This window comes from Hippopotamus amphibius, chromosome 6, assembly GCF_030028045.1.
Source record: "Hippopotamus amphibius kiboko isolate mHipAmp2 chromosome 6, mHipAmp2.hap2, whole genome shotgun sequence".
NCBI classification, from domain to species: Eukaryota; Metazoa; Chordata; class Mammalia; order Artiodactyla; family Hippopotamidae; genus Hippopotamus; species Hippopotamus amphibius.
Window position 1 is genome coordinate 171502802 of NC_080191.1, and position 20884 is coordinate 171523685.

The window sequence follows — 20884 nt, forward strand, 5'->3', positions numbered from 1 at the left end:
TATTTTAGAGCATTAGTACCTAGGATTTTGGACCTGGAAGATTAAGAAGTATAACTCTTTCCTGGCAGTCTAGTGGTTAGGACTCTATCCTTTCACTGCCGAGGGCAGGGGTTCAATCCCTGGTTGGGGAACTAGGATCCCTCAGGGTGTGTGGGTGGCCAAAAACAAACAACAACAACAAAAGTATAACTCTTTCAGTGTATAGATGAGGAAACAGTTTCCGAGAGATTGTGACCTACCCAAGGTCCTACAGATAATGCAGAGCTCAGGTCTCATTATTTCTATTATAATTTAATTTTAATTTACTTATGTAATTAAAATTAATTTTAATTATTACTGAGGGAAATGGTATTTTATAATTTTTGCTTGATAAATTTAAATAATGGAGCTGAAGTTTAAAAAATTGCATCATGAGAATCTCAGTATTCACTAAATTATTGTTACTTTTTAAGATTCGCACATTGTTGAATTCTTCAGCATGGTTTTGTAACCACTGTGAACTTTTCAGCATCTGCTTTTTTTAAAAAACGTTTGAAAAATTAAAAAAGACCACATACAATTAAAAACAAAACAATTTGAAGTTAATTGTGATACCGTAGGCAACATTGCAAATGCAAACCCAACTGGAATTGTTAAAACATCTCAGGATGTCTTGAACTTAGTCATCTGTTCTGTTTTCTGAGGATCACTATAATGGTCAGTTATTGTGCTGATTGTAAATCTATTCTAGCAAGATCCTTTCGGTTAATTTTAGAAAAAGATATTGGAACTTTTAGGTGAAATGTAATTGGGTGAAATATAAATTGGATATTAAGATTTAAATTGGGTATTTCAAATTAAGTGCTGTATTGTCAGAGGAAGAAGTATCAGTGGAGTTCTTTATAAGTTTAACATTTTTTTCCTGTGGTGCTACTTTTTAAAAATGAGAAAAACGTGTAGGACAAAAGACCATATGAGCAAAGATTTCTTCGAAAGTTGTTTATATAAGAAATTTATTTTATAGAAAAGATTTAAAATGCATATTAGCAAAAAGAGTAAAATCACTAACTGGAAGAAGCTGCTGTTAATATTTTGGTACATGGCATCTTATATTTTTGTTAACCCTTATTGTGAAAAATTTAGGAAGATAAAAAATACAGTAGTATTATGAACCTCTATGTATCAGTGACCTAGCCTCAACAGAGCAATTAATGGACAAGTCTTGTTTCACCTGTATTTTTATCGCCTATCTCCCATCTCACATAATTTTTAAAAAAAAGCTTTATTTTGAAATAATTGTAGACTCACAGGAAGTTGCAAAAATAGTAGAGTCCTGTGTGTCCTTTACCCAGCTTCCCCCCAAATGGTGACATCTTATAAAGCTCTAATAAAACATCAAAATTAGGAAATTGACATTAGTACATTACTGTTATCTGAATTGCTGAACTTAATCATTTCTCACCATTTTTTAATCCTAATTCATTTGTGTGTTTATAGTTCTATATGATTTTCTCCTATATATAATTTCACAACAGAGAAGATACAGAACTATTCTATCACCACAAAGAAAATCCTTTTTGCTACCCTTTGTATTTGCACCCTACCCCCAAACCCCTCCCTGTTCCCTGGTGACCTGTTTTCCATCTTTATAGTTTTGTCATTTCAAGAATGGCTTACAGTGGTGTATTAATACATAATTTGTTTAACCATTCACCTGTTGAAGGACTTTCGGTATATTCAGTTTTTGCTATTAATGATAAAGTGCTTATGAACATTCATGTGCAGGATTTTTTGTACAGTTCTCTAAAATAAATGCCCAAGAATGAGCTTCCTGGGTTGAATGGCAAGGCCATATTTAGTTTTATAAGAAACTTCTAAACTTTTTTTCAGGGTGGTATACCATATTACATTCCCATCAGCAGTGTATGAGAGATTTTCTGCATCCTTGTCAGCATTTGTTATTGCTGTTTTTTATTTTAGCTGTTGTAATAGGTGGATGGTGATATCTTACTGTAGTTTTAATTTGCATTTCCTAATGGCTAATGATATTAAACATCTTTGTATGTATTTATTTGTTGTCTTTTCATGTCTTTTGCTCATTTTTTAATCAGAATTTTAAAAAAATTTTATTTGTTTTTTACTTTTGAGCTTTGGGAGATCTTCATATATTCTGAATACAAGACCTTTGTCAGATGTATGGTTTGCAGACATTTTCTCTCAGTCTGTAGCTAGGATAAGCTACATCTTAAGAAGGTCTTTCACAGGGCACACTTAAAAAAAAAACTTTTATTGAAGTATAGTTGATTTAAGTGTTGTGTTAATTTCTGCTGTATAGGAAAATAACCCAGTTATACATAAATATATATATATTTTTTTTTCATATTTTTTTCCATTATGGTTTTTCAGAGGATATTGAATATAGTTCCCTCTGCTAGACAGTAGCACCTTGTTTATCCATCCTACATATACCGGTTTGCATCTGCTAATCCCAAACTCCCAATCCATTGCTTCCCCACTGTCACTCCTCCTTGGCACTCCCAAGTCTGTTCTCTAAGTCCGTGGGTCTCTTTAAGTAGATATGTTCATTCGTGTTGTATTTTAGATTCCACATATAGTGATATCATGGTATTTGTCTTTCTCTGTCTGACGTACTTCACTTAGTATGATCATCTCTAGGTCCATCCATGTTGCTGTAGATGGCATCATTTCATTCTTTTTATGGCTGAGTGGTATTCCATTGTGTATACATACCACATCTTTTTTTTATATATAAATTTATTTATCAGCTGCATTGGGTCTTCATTGCTGTGTGTGGGCTTTCTCTAGTTGCGGAGAGTGGGGGCTACTTTTACTTGCAGTGTGCTGGCTTCTCATTGCGGTGGCTTCTCTTGTTGCGGAGCACGGGCTCTAGGTGAGCAGGCTTCAGTAGTTGTGGCACACGGGCTCAGTAGTTGTGGCACACGGGCTCAGTAGTTGTGGCTTGCGGGCTCTAGAGCACAGGCTCAGTAGTTGTGGCACACAGGCTTGGTTGCTCCACAGCACGTGGGATCTTCCCAGACCAGGGATGGAACCCGTGTCCCCTGCATTGGCAGGCTGATTCTTTTTTTTTTTAATAAATTTATGTATTTATTTTATTGGCTGTGTTGGGTCTTTGTTGCTGCACACGGGCTTTCTCTGGTTGTGGTGAGCGGGGGCTACTCTTCGTTGTGGTGCGCAGCCTTCTCATTGCAGTGGTCTCTCTTGTTGCAGAGCATGGGCTCTAGGCGCGTGGGCTTCAGTAGTTGCGGCACATGGGCTCAATAGTTGTGGCTCAGGGGCTCTAGAGCACAGGCTCAGTAGCTGTGGCGCATGGGCTTAGTTGCTCCGCAGCATGTGGTATCTTCCTGGGGCAGGGATTGAACCCATGTCCCCTGCATTGGCAGGTGGATTCTTACCCACTGTGCCACCTAGGAAGCCCCTGGCAGGCTGATTCTTAACCGCTGAGCCACCAGGAAAGTTCCTATATCACATCTTCTTTATCCATTTTTCTGTCATGGACATTTAGGTTGCTTCTGTGTCTTGGCTATTGTAAACAGTACTGCTATGGACATAGGGTTGCATGTAATCTTTTCGAATTATAGTTTTATCTGGATATGTGCCCAGGAGTGAGATTGCTGGATCATATGCAACTCTTTTTAATTTTTTGAGGAAACTCCATGCTGTTGTCCATAGTGGCTGCAGCAGTTTACATTCCCACCAACAGTGTAAGAGGGTTCCCTTTTCTCCACACTCTCTCAAACATTTATTATTTGTAGAGTTTTTAATGACGGCCATTCTGACTGGTGTGAGGTGGTACCTCGTTGTAGTTTTGATTTGCATTTCTCTAATGATTAGCAATGATGAGCATCTTTTCATAGGGAACAGGTTTTTGATTTTGGTGAAGTTTGGTTTATTTTCTTTTATGGAACATGCTTTTGGTGCCAAGCCCCAAAACCCTTTTCTTTAGGTCTTGAAGGATCTCCTCTTTTTTATTCTAAAAATTGTATAGTTTTATGTTTTATGTTTACATTCATCATCCATTTTGAAATAATTTTGTATGTGGTTGTGAGGTTCAGGTCTAGACTTTTTTTTGGCATTTGGATGTCCAATTGTTCTAGCACTATTTGTTGAAAAGCCTCTCCTTCCTCCACTGGATTATTTTTGCCTCTTTGTCAATGAAGAATTCATTTTTCTTTAGTGGTTATAGAACTATTTAGATTATTGTTTTCATTTTGGTTTAGTTTCAGTAGTGTGATTTTGAGAAATTGGTCCATTTCTTGTGTCCAGTTTAAAAGTGTAAAGTTGTTATGTAGTATTCCCTTATTATCTTTTTAAGTGCTGCAAGATTGTAGTGATATCCCTGTTCCAATCTTGATATTGGTGATTTCTATCTTCTCTCTTTTTATTTTTGTTAGTCATGTTAGAGGCTTGTAAAATTTTTGCTTCATTGATTTTCTCTATTTTCCTATTTTTAATTTCATTGATTTTTGCTCTTCATTGTTTCCGTTCTACTGCTTGATTTGGGTTTATATTTTGCTTTTTTTTTTTTAAGTTTCTTGTGGTAAGTAATTAGGTTATTGATTTGAGGTGTTTCCTTTTTAATATAAGCATTTAGTGCTATAAATTTCTTTCCAACTACTGCGTTAGCTGCATCCCACATATTTTGACACGTATTTTTTGTTTTCATTCATTTTTATGTATGTATTTAAATTTTTTCTTTGAGATTTCCTCTTTGACCCATGAACTTTTTGAAGGAACTTTTATTGAGATATAATTGACATGCAATAAACTGCATATATTTGAGACCCATGAACTTTTAAAAAGTGTTCTTTATTCTTTTGTGTTCAGCAGTTTTCCTGTTGTCTTTCTGTTCCTGATTTCGAGTTTGAGTCTGTTGTTGTCAGAGAATGTACCTCTTGTATTGTCTCAGTTCTTTTAGATTTGTTGAGGTTTGTTTTATGGCCCAGGATGTGATCTGTCTTTGTGAATGTTCCATGGGTGCTTGAAAAGAATTATGTATTCTTCTGGTGTTGGGTGGAGTATTCTATATATGTCAAGCTGACCGTGTTTGTTGGTTGTGTTATTAAAATAGCCTCTCTGCTCGGTGGGGAAAAGTTGTCATAGCTTTTTCATTTTTTTTACTTTCAATGTATATTATTTAACTTCTTGTTAGCAGTGTATAGTGGGCCATTTCAAAAATCTACTCTGCCAGTCTTTCTTGATTTGTCTGTTTAGATCATCTGCATTTAAGGTAGTTATTGATAAATATTAGCACTTAAATTTGTCATTTTATTGTTTGTTTTATGTTTATTTTATCTGATTTTCATTTTTTTGTTTTTCTTTTCTTGCCTTTCTGCAGATTGCTAGAACATTTTTTAGGATGCTGTCTTTCATACTTTGTAAAAGATTTATTTATAATGTTTTTGAGTCTGTCTTGGTATAGTTTTCACAGTCGTTGTTGTAGTTATTACCTAATGTGTATGGGACTAACAGCAGCCTCCTGGTATCAGTATTTTACTACTTCAGCTGAAGTGTGGACACTTTACTTCTCTTTTACCTTTTTACCTTCTTGACTTTATAATTGTTCTAATTATCAATAGTAGTATAATTTTGTTTCTGTCATTAAGTATGATCTAGAAAACTAATGATGGAAAAGATATTCTGTTGTATGTATCTATATTTCTGTTCTTTTTCTCGTTTGGAAATTTTTCTTCAGCCAGTCTTTATGGGTAGCTAGTGACAATATTCTTTTCGGTTTTCCTCTTTTGAGAATGCTTTAAAATTTTTCCCCTTTGTTCCTTGCTGTGGTCTGACTGAATTCCCCTAAAATGTAAATGTTGAAATCCTAATGCCCAGTGTGATGGTATTGGGAGTTGGGTCCTTTGGGAGGTTGTTATGTCACCCGGGAGAGTCCTCATGAATGGGATTAGTGCTGTTACAGAAGAGGTCCCCAAGAAAGCTCACTTGCCCCTTCTCTGCCATGTAAAAATACAGAGAGAAGTCCAAGATCTGGAAGAGGGCTCTCACCTGACCATGTTGGCACCCCGATCTTGGACTTTCAGCCCTCAGAACTGTGAGAAGTAAATTTCTGTTGTTTATAAGCCACCCATTTTGTGGTATTTTGTTATGGCAGCCTGAATAGACGAAGACATTACTGAAGAGTAGTTTCACTGGATATAGAATTCTTGGTTGGCAGTTCTTTTTTTCCCCTAACATTCAAAATACATTCTGCACTTTTTTTGGGCTCTATGGTTGAAATGAGAAATCTGGTGTCAGTTCAGTTGTTGTTCCATTATAGGTAATATGTTATTTTGTCTGGCTGCCTTCAGAGTTTTTTCTTTGTTTTTAGTTTTTGAACATTTAATTATGATGTGTCCTGGTGCAAATTTCTTTGGGTTTATCCTGTTTTGTGTTTGCTCAGTTTTTTTGGATCTGAAAGTTTGTATTTGTCACATTTGAGAAGTTTTTAGCCATCTTTTCTTTAAATGCTATTTCAGCCTGTCTCTCTTTCTCCTCTCTTTCTGGGACTCCAGTGATAAGAATGTTGGATCTTTTGTTATTGGCCAACAGATCCCTAAGACTCTGTTAGTTTTTGGTTTTTTGTTTTTTTCAGTCTTTTTTTCTGTTTTTTCAAATTGGTTAATTCTATTTTTTTGTCCTCAAATTCAGTGATTCTTTTCCCTATTATCTCCATGGTTGTATTGAGCCTATCCAGCAAGTTTTAAAGTTTTATGTTATAGTATTTTTTAGTTTTGTAATTTTCTTCTGCTTCTTTTTATAACTTCTGTTTCTTTGCTGAGATTTTCTTTTTTTTTTTTTTCACTTGTTTCAGGAGAATTTATAATTGATTGCTGAGACATTTTATTATGGTGCTTTAAACCTTTCCAAATAATTCCACATCTGACTCATCTCTGTATTGCCTTTGGTTGATTATCTTTTCTCACTCATGTTGGGATTTTCTTCTGTCATTTTCTGCATTATATATTGTGTTAGGAAGCTTTGGGCTCTATTTACGTTTTTTATTTTGGCATGCAGTCACCCTTTTGAGGTTTAGTGTACAGGTCTTGGCCCACTTTTGTGGGCGTTGGTTCTAATGGCAGTTTAATTTTCAGAGCCTTTGTGGTTGGCTTGGTTTATCTGATGCTGTTGGGGCTTCCACTGGTCCTTGCTGATGCTGCCTGAGAGAATAGAAGGCATTTTCTCCTACCAGGCTTCTGGGTGTCTCTAGGTGGGAGAGGATTGTAGTGAGATCCTCCTACTGGTACCCATCCCGAACTCCCAATTCTTCCCTGTCCCCGTGTCTCTGGGTGAGGGAGGAGAGTCTTGGCCCAAACTGAGATGCTTGCACTGGCTTGGTCCCTGAGTTTTGCCCACTTGCCTCTGTATCTCTAGGTGGAAGACAGGAGTTTCAGGTCATGTGGGGAAGGAAGAGTTGCTTCCTCTGTCTGGTCTTTGTTGTTGACTGGGCTTCCCAGTTGATCTCCCTTGTTTAGTATTGCAGAGGGACTTGTGTTTAGTTTGGGGAAGGAGTGTGACTATCTGGTCTATGTTCTGTTGCTGAATTGGTGGTCGGGAAATGCCAGTCTGGGTTGCCTTTTTCCATTGGGTCTGGGGACGTGAAACAGCCTGCTGCTTTTCTGTTTCTGTAGTCCTGGAGTGCCAAACTGGTTAGCTGCCTTCTTACCAGTTTTTGTAGTTTTCTTTTGGTCGTCTCTTGTGTTATTCCCAAGGTTTATATTTGTGTTTAGTGAGGAGAGGCTAGGGAAAAAGAGAGTTTTGGCATCTTACCTGGACCGGAAGTATTCAAATTCCTTAATTTTTGTGAACCTGCATCATCTCCACCCAGCAGGTTATTTCACCTTTGAAAATAATGGTTTATGGCCATGTGCTTTATGAACTTTTAAGCACAATGTAAATGTTTGCTTCGATTATAAACTACAGTATTGGACTCCTAGGAAGTTTTTGGAAGGTCAGTCATAATCAGTTCAAGTGGGTGCCAGGGAATAGATGCATGCTATTTTACTAGGCATCTATCACATAAACAGAATTTTGTAATATAGTTAAAATGAAATTGTGAATTCTGGGTATTTTCTTCACAGATGTGTTTATTTTATGGATTATTTGTATTTAAGGTGTTTAATAATTCCAATATGTAGTAGTATTTTCATATTAGCAGACATTTTTCAAAACAAATACAGAAAATCTTGTGTAGCCAGTTTAATCTGTTTCTAACTCCTAGATTGAAAAGGAAAAGATAAGATAAAATGTCCTGCTTTTTACATTCGCTAGTTTTCTAATTGAGAATAAGTTGGCCACAAATGAGAAAATGTCCATTCTACATTAGTAGAAGCTAGTGTTTCTGAATGATGAGTTAACTTGTTAAATCAGCTACTACTATTTATTTATTTATTTGGCTGCCCCACACGGCGTGCAGGATCTTAGTTCCCCGACCAGGCATGGAATCGTGTCCCCCTGCAGTGGAAGTGCAGAGTCTTAACCACTGGACTGCCAGGGAAGTCCCAACTATTACTATTTTAAAAAATCTCACAAACGTATTTCCTGAATTGTTCAAACTAATATAGTTACTGCAGTTATAGAGAAATCACTGGTCTCCTTTGCAGCCACTTCTTGAGGTATTCTCAGAGTGACTCTAATGGCAAATCTTAAATTTTTAATCAGATTAAAAACCATTTCTTTTATGTGTGGGCACACCTCTACATTGTGTCTAGTGTTTTATGTAATTCTGGGCATGTGTTCTAGACAGAGGAGATAAGAATGTGTGACTCTAGTATTGAATAAGGTAAAATTGTCGGAAGATGAACTGACTTTTTAATGGACCATTTACATGTTTTTAAAAGAGAGTAATTATATTTCATATTAGAAGTAATAATTCCGGTTCCCTCCTGTTATTTTTGGTTTTTAATAATATTTTAACATGTTTTTATTCATGAAGAATTGACACTTAAAAATAAAATTCAAATAGTTAAACTTTAATTTTCAAATGGGTATTTCTATAATCTTTTCTAGGGCTCCCTTAGTTATTACAGTAGGATAATTTTTGTGTTGTGAAAATCAGATGAATTTAATTTTTTGTTTATTTACATGGTAACTATTATTGTAGTTAGCATTTTAATTTAACTTTATCTTATCCTTACTTAAGAGATGTTTATTTTTGACTCTCAAAATATTGTTACGAGTAATATTAAATATATCAATATTTTAACTTGGGAATGACCTTTCCTATTGTGCTGTGTTAAAGTAGACATTTATTTGGCGGCAGAGGGTCTGGTTGAAGTCTTTGCCATGGCAGTTAGGTGTTGTGTAACCGTGGGTACTTAACCTCTGGAACCGCAGTTTCATCATCTATAGAATGGAGGCAAATAATAATACCTGTCTAGGTGAAATTGTGTGTGTAGGGGTATCATGTGAAAGGTGACTTGTGAAGGCACTTTGTACACTGGGAAGTACTTTGTCAGAGGGAAGTACTTTGTCAGAGGGAAGTACTTTGTCAGAGCGTGCTTACAGCATCTTTGAGGAGATCATTTGAAAATTGACCTGTGATCTTGATCATCATAGTGCAAAATATTTTATGATTATTTTCAAAATTGATATGTATACAGTAAAAATTCGTGTAAAATAAAGCAGCTTTTCCTTGAGTTTAGCAGTTTACTATTCTTAAAAACTGCTTTCTGTTGGTGAATTTGGGGAAGGGTTACATAGTTGCTTGATGTTTTATCATCCCCTCTGGGACAGGCCTGGCTTTTGGGGAGGTGCCTTTCCTCAGCAGGTGACTTGGGTTTAAAGGTTAGGTTTGTCTCTTTAGTGGTTTATAGTCTAAGGATTTTCTAAAAATGCTTACTGTTGTGTTTTGTAACATGGGTAGAGACTTGGTGTCTTATTTGACAAATGTTTACTGGTTAGATGATTTGAAAAGGTCAAGGGCAGGTGAACATTTTCAGTTGGTGCTTTTATTTTACTCACTTTGGCCAGCTGTTTAAGAATTTGCTTACCCCTTTGTAGGATTTTCTTTCTTATCCAAGTGGATTAACTACATTGATTGTGAAATTTATAAGATTTTGGCTTAATTTTTGGCGAAGATAGAAATGGAAAATCATTCTAGAAAGACCTGGTTAGGGCAGTTTCTGGGGTGGTTGGTTTGAATTTTGGGAGCTTTCATTCCTCTTTAGGATAGATCTGGTCGTGAGAAGTACACTCTGAGTTGTGACAACTTTAATTTTCAAAGCAGGTAGTGTAAATTAAAAGAACACATGTTTACTTTGTTACTGTGTAGAAATTCTAACATTCATAGACATCTCTTGCCTAGAACAAACTTTTTTCCTTTACTTTTTTAAAACATTGTTCAGAAAGCATCATTAAATCACAAAAGTAAAGCTAATGTAAAAGTAGAACTTGACTAATTACTTTCAAATATGATCTAATTAAAAGATGCTAAAGGACTTCAAGCATTTTTCCTTTGAGATTCTTAAAACCGTGGTGATGGTGGTGGTAGTTGTAGTAAGCGATGAGGAGGAGGAGGAGGGGATAGTGCAGTAGATTGTGGAGGGCCTGATAGACCATTATAAAGACTTCGGTTCTGCCACTTACTAGTTTTATAACCTTTGGTGAATTACTGAACTGAAGTTTTTTCTTCTGTAAAATGTGAATGATATTAGCACCAACCTCATAGGTTTGTTTTTTGTATTAAGTGAGTTATTATCGGCAAAGGCCTAGGAACACTACTGAGCAAAGTCCAAAGCATATAGTATCCATTGTATTCTTAAATGTGGAGCCAACATTAAAACGTCACTTCTTCCTTTTCTTTTGGTAACAGAGGAAGAATTAATTGATCCCTGCTTTGATTTTCTTATGATAAATTGCTTGAACTTCAATTATAGCACTTAACACATTACATGATCATCACTGACATTATTTCTTGTATGTTTACCATCCTTGCTAGATTATGAACTCCTTTGGGCAGAGACCATGGTATTTTACTCATGTCTTAGGACTCTTAGGAAGTGTTGCATATACATATCAGGTGATCAAAAATGTTGATTCAGTTAATGACAAGAATGTTGGCCTGAATAATGAATCAGACCACCTGCTGATACGTATGTTGAAATCCTGCCAGTCTATCAGAGCTGAATAATGGAAGGGTAGTAGCTGATGGTCCCTGCAAAATCTTTCATTTATCTTCTTTCTTAATGTGTATTTTGTCTTAATGTGATTATACCTGCACAAGTGATTATAATCAGGGAATAATTAGCCAGCAAAATCTTAAATCAGGGGAATTGCTAAGCAGGAATATTCACTAACTCTGAAGTAGGGGAAGAGTGGGGCAGGGAAAGAGGAAGATCTTAGCTGACCATTGGGTGGTTGTCCAAGTAACTTTATACCTTTCTGTTTGTACTTACAGGGTCTTAAAAGTTTCCAGCCTGGTAGACTCTTTTCTTTTCCTCATTCTTGATGGAGAGGGGTGGTAGAGGAGAAAGAGGGATAGAAAATTGGAAGGACAACTGAAATTGGTGGATGATGTTAAATGAATTAGGTTTCCAGAGACAGAGACTGTGTGGCAGGTGAGTTGGGGGAATTGTAGGTTTCCATGGTAGGGTGAAGGTTGTGACGGGAAGGACACTCCAAAATTCCTATTTATAGATTCAGACTTTGAGGTTATATTTATTTAGTACATTTGGAGGATGTGTGTATGTGCGAGTGAGGCATGTTTCCTTTTCCTTCTTGCTTCACTATTTATTTTTGTTTCCTTCTCTTTTAACATATCTCGTTATAGTCTTTGATGTGTGACAGCCTTAATTTAGGGCTTTCAATAAAAAGTGATGCAAGAAGGTGAATAGGCTTTTTGTGAAAATGTTTTCAACAGAATATAATACATTGCGAAAACATTTGTCCAGCTGTATATGTTACCATTATTATGTGACGACATAAGTAGTAATGTCTTAATTGTGGACTAGACATATCCAGTCAACTTTAAAAGACTCGTAATACCAAAGTTTCTAATTTGAAGGCATTTTTATTCCCATATATAGACTTTACCATGCCTTTTCTGTTCAGCTTTATTCCTGTGTTAGAAATTCTAAAAGTTGAATATGCTAAAGAATGTAGAATGGTGAATAGCAATGTAGCGGAGATATAGTTTTGTTTTTACTTTGCCTATTTTTAATAATGCCTACCACAGTAATACAGTTTTATGGCTTTTATTATCTTTTTGATACTAATGCTGTAGAAAATATATATTTAAAAGTAGTTTTAGGTAGTTGAGAGGAATGGCATATATACTCTTGAATGCTTGGGAACAAAGCTTTGAGGCAGGCAAGTAAGAGCTTAGTAGAAACAAATTACTTTAAATAGATTTTTTGTTCATAACTAGTTTAGCAACAAAGCTACTGACTGGCTAAGGACTAGAAACTGCTGAATTATCAGAAATGCTGTAATATTTGTAATCCCTTGATAACATTGGGTAAACACAGCTTTGAATTAATATATTTGGTTATTTTCTGAAGATTTAGAGTTTCTTTAATTGTTCTGCTTTTATATTTATAGCTTTTATTTATTTGCAAGATACTTATTGAGTCCTAAAAATGTTTGGGCTATTGTATAAGATGCTTTATATTTCTGAATAAAAGTTGCATTTGGCATATTCTTTGTTTCTAATAAAATTTCAGCTTTCAGTCCTCATTACTTGCATTTCATATACCAGGAAAACATATCCCAGTAGCAGGAATAAAATGATATATATCCAATATCAATGCAGTACCAACATAGAGTGTTAATTTTCTGTATTAGTCGCTGCTAAAAGATTGATTATAGCATGACATTTAAAAACATTTATGTGGGGATATGTGTATAAAAACAGATGATTGAACTTGGTGTACCCCCCCCAAATAATAAATAAATAAATAAAATTTAAAAAAATTTATGGATCATTTTAACATTATTAAATACCTTTGCCTTGAAAATTTTAAATACTTAACATTTTTGTATTTTGAAAAACTATATTCTTAATATAATTAGACTTTTCAGCTCAGGGAAATGTTACTATGGGATTTTATCAGGAAATAATACTATTTGAGTAATTGAGAATATCAACATATGATTTTCGTGAAATGCATTTTATTTAGTTTATTGCCCTGATTTTAAAGAAATCCTAATCCTCGGCTAGAAGTTAAATTTGAGAAAGTCCAGTTAGTGTCTGGGTCGTTTCTTCATGATATCATTCAGCACTAGTGGGTCAATACGGTTGAACTAAGTGTTCTAAGTGAATTTATTTAATCCAATAGTATCTACCATGGAAATAATTTTGTCAGATTTAGCACATTTTGATATAACTATTTTACCTGACTTTAAGAATATGTGTAATCCGATTTTTTGGGGGAGGGATAACCTGTATTTTTGTACTTTTATAGGATAGAGGGAGGAATCAACAGCTTGGAAATTCGGCCAAGTGATCTGGCAGGATGGGCATTTGCCTGACCTATTTTGTAGAGGTAATCCAACACTGTTTTACTCAACCTTTAATTTTTTACCTGTGATAGATGCCCATATACTTGAACATGAACACACCTATCACAGCTGTTGGGTAGTACTCTCCGTTTAGCGGACAATCCCTTTTTCTTTTATCCTTATATATGGCATGAATATTACATGTACATAGCATGATTTCACTGTATACAGATATAAACATCTATACATTGGAAAGAATAATGTTATTAGTGCTATAGGATAAAGACCGTTATCATTTCTCACTTAACAAGATTACTTGCATTACTCTTTTTTAGGCTGAGGTTCCCTTATTTTAGAAAGACCCATAATCCTCTCCTGTCTTGTTGGGCTGTGTTGGTACATATATTAGAGCTGTGCTTTTATCTTTCAAACAAAGTGAAAGGAAATTAAATATTTGACAGTTTTCAGGGTATTTACGTGTTTGCCAGTGGTGCATAGTCTCGTGTCATTATTAATGATCATAAAAATTTTAAGATTCTGATAAAGTTTGTTTTCAGGATTCTTCTAAAGCAAAGATGTGAAAATACTAGCAGTTTTAGTGTCCATAGTTTAAGATTTCATTTAACATGTCTCACTTCTTACCCAGGTTTATTATAAGAGGAATATATACTTAAGCAATAGAGAATGTTATAATGTAAAAAATTTTAAAAAGGCTTTCCTCATTCCCATTTACTGTTAACATTTGTGTGTGTATCATTATAGACATATGCAGAAATTTCTATGTATACTTATATTTACATAATCTTTATAAAGAGATCACACCATACATATTGTTTAGCAACGTCTTTTGTGTTGTTAGCTTCTGTATGTTTTTATTTATTTATTTATTTATTGGCTGTGTTGGGTCTTCATTGCTGTGCATGGGCTTTCTCTAGTTGTGGCGAGCAGGTGGCTACTCTTCGTTGCGGTGCATGAACTTCTCATTGGGGTGGCTTTTCTTGTGGAGCACAGGCTCTAGGTGCGTGGGCTTCAGTAGTTGTGGCACTCAGGCTCAGTAGTTGTGGTGCAAAGGCTTAGTTGCTCTGCGGCACGTGGAATCTTCCCGGACCAGGGCTTGAACCCATGTCCCCTGCACTGGCAGGCGGATTCTTAACCGCTGGGCCACAGGAAAGTCCCAGCTTCTGTATCTTTGCGTATCATTCCTTCTTATTTCATTCTGTGTAGTATTCCTAGATTTGGATGTACCATAATTATTTTAACTACCCTCCTATTCATGGATATTTAGGTTTAGTTTTTTTGCAGTAATATGGGAATGTAGTGGATGTTCTTGGATACGTCTTTGCACATACTTAAAAATATGTTTGCAGTATAAATCCCTAAGGGAATGGGCTTCCTAGGGGGCGCAGTGGTTAAGAATCCGCCTGCCAATGCCGGGGACACGGGTTCGATCCCTACTCCAGGAGGATCCCACATGCTGCGGAGCAACTAAGCCTGTGTGCCGCAACTATTGAGCCTGCGCTTTGGAGCCTGTGAGCCACAACTATCGAGCCCATGTGCTGCAACTGCTGAAGCCCATGTGCCTAGAGCCTGTGCTCCACAGCAAGAGAAGCCACGGGCACCACAACGAAGAGGAGCCCCCACTCACTGCAACTAAAGAAAGCCCACGCACAGCAAAAAAAAAGATCCAACACAGCCAATAAAATAAATACATAAATAAATAAATACATAAATAAATTAAAAAATTCCTAAGGGAAAAATTATTGGATCAAAAAGTGTGTACATTTAATAATTTGGTGGTTGAATTGCCTAGCTAAAAGATTGCCCAAACATCAGTAGTCTGGGAAAATGGGAATCTCTTTATCTCTTAACACTAGCTAGTATCAAACTTTTTAATACTTGTCAGTTTTTTGTTGTTTAGTATTGCTTTTCAAAATTTCATTGAGTTTGAGCATTTTTTTTCTTGTTGTTATTGGCCATATATATGTTTTCAGTGATCTGTTTGGTCATATGTTAGGCAGATTGTTTTTACTCAGTTTTTGCTTATCTTTTGAATTTATTTTTGCCTTGTAGAAGTTTTAATTTCGTGTGATTGAGTTTAGTGATCTTTTTCTTCATAGCTGGGGTGGAGAATGGGGTTTCCTGTGTAAGGTTTAAAAGGTCTTCACCACTGATTGTAAGACTCATTTTTCGCAACATTATAACATCTCTGAATGACATGAATTGTTGCGTTGTCATGGTTTGGCATTGTCTTTTCCTTAGTGACAAAAAATAGTTGTGTTTCTTACAGGTGGTAGTTGTAGATTGGTAGTTTTAGATTCAGTGAACTTAAAAAGTTATACAGGTTTTCTATTACATTTTAAGCTTTAAATTGTTTAAAATCTTGATTTATATTGAATATATTTGGTATAAGCAATGAATGTAGAGATCAGCTTTACTTTTTCCCACATGGCTGTTTGTCCTCATTCCAGTTATTGAATGATGCATTTCTTTTCTACATATTTGAAATGCCACAGTTATCATGTACTGAATTTCCGTGTTTTTTTTTGCGGGGGGAGGGGCTGTTCCTGAAATCACTTATATTCAGTTCATTTGCCTGCTTGATTTTTGACTGAGCATTCAGTAAAGGAACTGCTTATAAAATCAATTATACATTAATGATTTTTTAATACAAATAATAGAATTAGGGCTAATAAAGGAAAAAGGTATACATTTACAGTAACAACTAAAAAGATAAAATGCCTGGGAGAAATGTACTTGAAAAATAATTTAAAACTCTATGAGGGATAAGAAAGAAAATTTGAATCCATTCATATTTTTAATAGGAAGATATGACAAAAAGCTGTCATTTCACTATAGAAATATAATTGATTTTTCTTTATTGATCTTATATCTTGTGGCCTTGTGGGACTTATTAGTTCTCATAGCTTTTTTGTGGATTCATTGAGAAATTTCTACACACAAGATCGCATCACTGGAGAATAAAGACAGTTTTATTTGTTCTTTTCTAATCTGGATGCCATTACTTGATTGACTGACTGCTAGCTTGGTTGGTTGATTGATTTTGTCTGCTCTGTTTTACTAGCTAGAACCTTCAGTACAATGTTGAATAGCAGTGTGAAAATGGACATCCTTTTAGGAGGAAGGCATTCAGTGTTTAACCATTAAGCATGATGTTAGTGTTTGCTTGTTTGTAGATACCTTTTATCAGTTTGAGGAAGTTCTCTTCTTAGTCTTAGTTTGTTGAGATTTTTTATATCATGAGTAAGTATTGAATTTTGTCAGATGCCTCTTTGTTTATTGGGATAACCACATGGTTTTTGCCCTTTATGCTCTTAATATGGTGTATTACATTAATTGATTTTCAGATGTTAAACCACCTTTGCCTTCATGGGGTAAATATTACGTGGTCTTGGTGTATATATGTAGGCCTTTTTTTTTTTATCTGTTGCTAAATTCAGTTTAATAATATTTTGTAAGAATATTGTGTGTATGTTGGTGAGAGATGTTGGAGTGTAGTTTTCATGTGATGTCTTTATATCAGAGAAACTCTGGCTTTATGGATTGTGTTGCAAAATGTACCCTCTTCCTCTGTTTTGTGAAGGCGTTTGTGAAGGATTGGTATTTCTTCCTTAAATATTTGGTGGAATTCTCAGTGAAGCCATTTCTTTGTGAAAAGATTTTTAAATACTACTTCAGCTTGTTATATTCAGATTTTTCTGTTTCCTCTAATTAGTTTATGTGTCAGCAATATGTGTCTTTTTTTAGGAATTACATAAAAGTTTAATTTGTTGGCATATATTTGTTTATAATATTCCTTCTCTTACAATTCTTTTTGATTTTTGTGAGATCAGTGGTAATATCTTCTCTTTCATTTCTAATTTTGGTAGTTTGTGTTTTTTCTCTTTGTTGTTGCTCAGTGTAACCTGAGTTTGTAAATTTTTTGGATCTTTTTTAAAAAAAAAACAAGTTATTCTGTTTTTCTGTTTTGTATTTTACTTATTTCTGCTCTAAATTTTTCATATTTCTTTTTTTCAGCTTGTTTAGGGTTTAGTTCGCTCTTTTTCTGATTTATTAAAGTGGAGGCTCATGTCATTGATTTGAGACTTCACTTTTTTTCCAATATACTTAAAGTTATGTAATTCCTTCTAAGTACTGCTTTAGCTGCATCCCATTCATTTTGATATGTTTGTTTTTGTTTTCATTCAGCTAAAAATATTCTCTAGCATCTCTTTTAACTTCTTTGACCCATATGTTATTGAGACTTTTTCATTTTCTGATGTAGTTGGCATCTACTCTAATTCTGCTGTGGGTGGAGAACATACTTTGTGTGACATCAGTCTTTACATTTGTGAGGCTTGTAATGGCCTGGCATTTGGTCTGTCCTGGAGAGTGTGTGCTTGAAAACAGTGTGTGTTCTCTTGTTTGCTGGAGTTTTCTATATACGCCAGCTGGGTCTAGCTGGTTGAGAGTGTGATTCAGCTTTTCTGTATCTTTGTTAATTTGCTGTATAGTTATTCTGTCAAATATTTAGAGTGGGGTATTGAAATCCCCAATGACAATTATTAAATTTTCTGGTTTTTTTTCAATAATGGTAGTTATTGTGTCATTATTTATTTCAGGGTTTATAACTGTTATCATATTTTCCTGATTTGTTCACTATCGTCATGAAATACATTTCTTCATCCCCAGCAATATTTATCTTAAAGTCTAGTTTGTCTAGTATAGTATAACCATTCCATCTCTCTCATGGTTACTCCTTCCATGGTATGTGTGCCCTTGTTCCCCACCTTTTTACTTTCAGTCTTGAATTTAAAGTGTGTCTCTTGCTGACAGCACATAGTTGAATCTGCTTTTTTAGTCCAGTCTGACCGTCTCTGCCTTTCCACTGGGCTGTTTATAGACATTCATGTTTAATTACGGACATGGTTGGATTTACATTTGCCATGTTGCCATTTGTTTTATATTTGTCTCTTACGATTGTTGTTTCTCTGTGCTTCTTTTACTGCCTTCTTTTGTGTTAAATATTTTTTAGTGTACCATATTGATTACTCTATTGATATCTTTTCTAAATATAATTTAAGATATTTTCTTTGTGATCACTATGGTGTTTACATTATACATTTTAACAGTCTACTTAATAGTAACACTGTCAGTATCAGTAAAATATAGAAACTTTACTCCAGTATAGCTCCATTTTCTCCTTCCTCTATTGTGCTACTGTTGTTATATATATGTTACATCCATATATGCTATAAATTCAGCAATATAGTGTTGTAACCATTGCTTTATACATTCTTATATGTTTTTTTAAAGATTTTAAGAGAAGAAATGAGAAAAATGTATTTATAGAGTCTTTTAGTTTAACCCACATATTTACCATTTCTCGTGTTGTTCTTTTCTTCCTGTGTATTTAAGTCTGGTGTCATTTCCTTTCAACTTGATGGACTTCCTTTAGTATTTCTTGTATGGCAGGTCTGCAAAAAATTCTCTCAGTCTTTGTTCATCAGAGATATGTTTATTATACCTTCATTTTTGAAGGGTAGTTTTGCTACCTTCTTGGTTGACAGCTTTTTTCTTTCAGCACTTTGAGAATGTGATCCCACCGTCTTCTGGCCTCTGTTGTTTGTGATTGAAAGTCGGCTGACGATTGTGTTGATGGTTTCCTGTGCCTGCTGAGTAATTTTTCTCTTTATGCCTGCATGATTTTTCTCCTTGTGTTTGTTTTTAGCAGCTTGACTGTGATGTGTCTAGGTGTCTCTTTGTAATTATTCTCCATGAGATTCATTGAACTTCTAAGAATCATAGATTTGATTTCTTCTAAAAAATCAAATTTGGGAAGTTTCTGGGTGGTGTTTTATTAACAAAAATTTTTTCCCTGACCTTGCTCTCCTCACCTCCTGAACTTCAGAGATGTTGGTAAGTTGGTCTTTGAGGCCCCGTTCAGTTTTCTTCACCCTCTTCTCCTCACTGTTCTTCAGCTTGGATAGTTTCTACTGATGCATCTTCAAGGTCATTTATTTTCTTCTGCCATCTTGAGTCCTGTAGTAAATTTTTTGTTTAAGTTATTGTACTTTTCAACTTAAGAATTTCCATGTGGTTCTTTTACATAAATTCTGTACCCTTATTGAGAATTTCTTATTTGTTGATTGTTTTCATAATTAAAAAAAGTTAAAGATGAGTTCTTTTTTAACATGTCTATAATAGTTTTGAAATCTGTTTGCTTAAACCAACATCTGGGAATACTCAGAAACTGTTTGTAGTGATTTCTATTTTTCATTAGCATGGGTCACACTTTTCTTCCTTCCCTTCTTCCCTCTCTTCTTCCTCTCTCCCTCCCTCCGTTTTTTGGTGCATCTTATAATTTATTGTTGAAAACTGGGCGATTTTAGATAACATACTGGAGTAATTTCAGATTGTGACTCCACCCTCCCTGCCCGCCGAGGTTATTGTTGCTGTTGTCATTTTGCTATTATTTATATATGATACCATCCTACTGAAAAAATTTTTTTATTTTGAACGAAGTTTTTTTGCAAAATAGACATGCATGAATATCCAGGAAAATTATGAAATGAAAGGGTAGTGAAGGGTAAACAGCTCCATCAGAATTTAAACTTTTAAAAAATATGGATAGAGTATTGAAATGTTTTAAAAAGTGAATTAGTGTTATACTTTCTGAAGTACAAAGATGGACTTATTACTGGTAGGCTTTAGGTGAGAAAGACTATCTTTCTTGCTTTTGCATCACTGTGAAAACTAATATAAAATCATAGAATGTGTCATATCATCTGGACTCTAAGCTTCCTTTGGAGGAATAAATACAAACTGTTCTTAATAGGTAGGGATGTAATATTTTTAAAAACCTCTTGGGTAGGAAACCCTGTAAACTCTTTTAGTCTGTTGCTGAGCTCAGAAATATGCAGTGACAGGAAGTTTTCTTCCTTTGCATAGTTTCTGTTCTTCGCTTTTATTTTTGGGGTATGGAACACAGTCTCTGTATGATTATTCCCATCTTTTGTCAGCTCTTCTAGTCAAAGATGACCTTGCAGATCATGTTTCTGTAGGTATTTAATGTGATTGTACAACTGTATCCTTTCTGTTGTGAATACATGTGCATTCTGTACAGGACTAGTTCTATTTGCTATTTGTAGGGTCTAGCATTGTGTTTGCTTCTCTCTTCATTTCATAGCTTTTACAAAGCAGATATAAATAGTATGTATGTATGTATGTATGTATGTATTTAACTCCTGTGAGGAAAAGGAAGTTCAGAGAACTGAATTGAGTCTTTGGAGCTGAATTCTGGGTGCCTTCCCCGGGTTAGGTTTCCCCAAACTTGGAAGGATTCTTTTTAGTGGTGTCTTGGGCCTAGGGCTCCATGGAAAGCAAAAACCACTTCCCAGCCCTTTGCTGATCTGCACTGAAATTCATGGCG

General features: G+C 35.1%; 1 protein-coding gene across 15 annotated transcripts in view; it reads left to right on the top strand.

The window, feature by feature from the left end:
- ZNF148 (zinc finger protein 148) overlaps positions 1 to 20884 on the top strand; it is a 122939-nt gene that overhangs the window by 16198 nt on the left and 85857 nt on the right. For 5 of the 15 annotated variants that reach the window (XM_057739968.1, XM_057739967.1, XM_057739969.1 and 2 more), the window contains 2 exons: positions 11414 to 11573; positions 13419 to 13499. The exons of 5 other annotated variants lie outside the window; for them this stretch is intronic. The gene's annotated coding sequence lies outside the window, so the exon portion shown is untranslated. Of the gene's footprint in view, positions 1 to 6051; positions 6071 to 11413; positions 11574 to 13418; positions 13500 to 19080; positions 19372 to 20884 lie in introns of those variants that run through there. 5 more of the 15 variants (XM_057739971.1, XM_057739975.1, XM_057739974.1 and 2 more) reach the window with 3 other exon arrangements.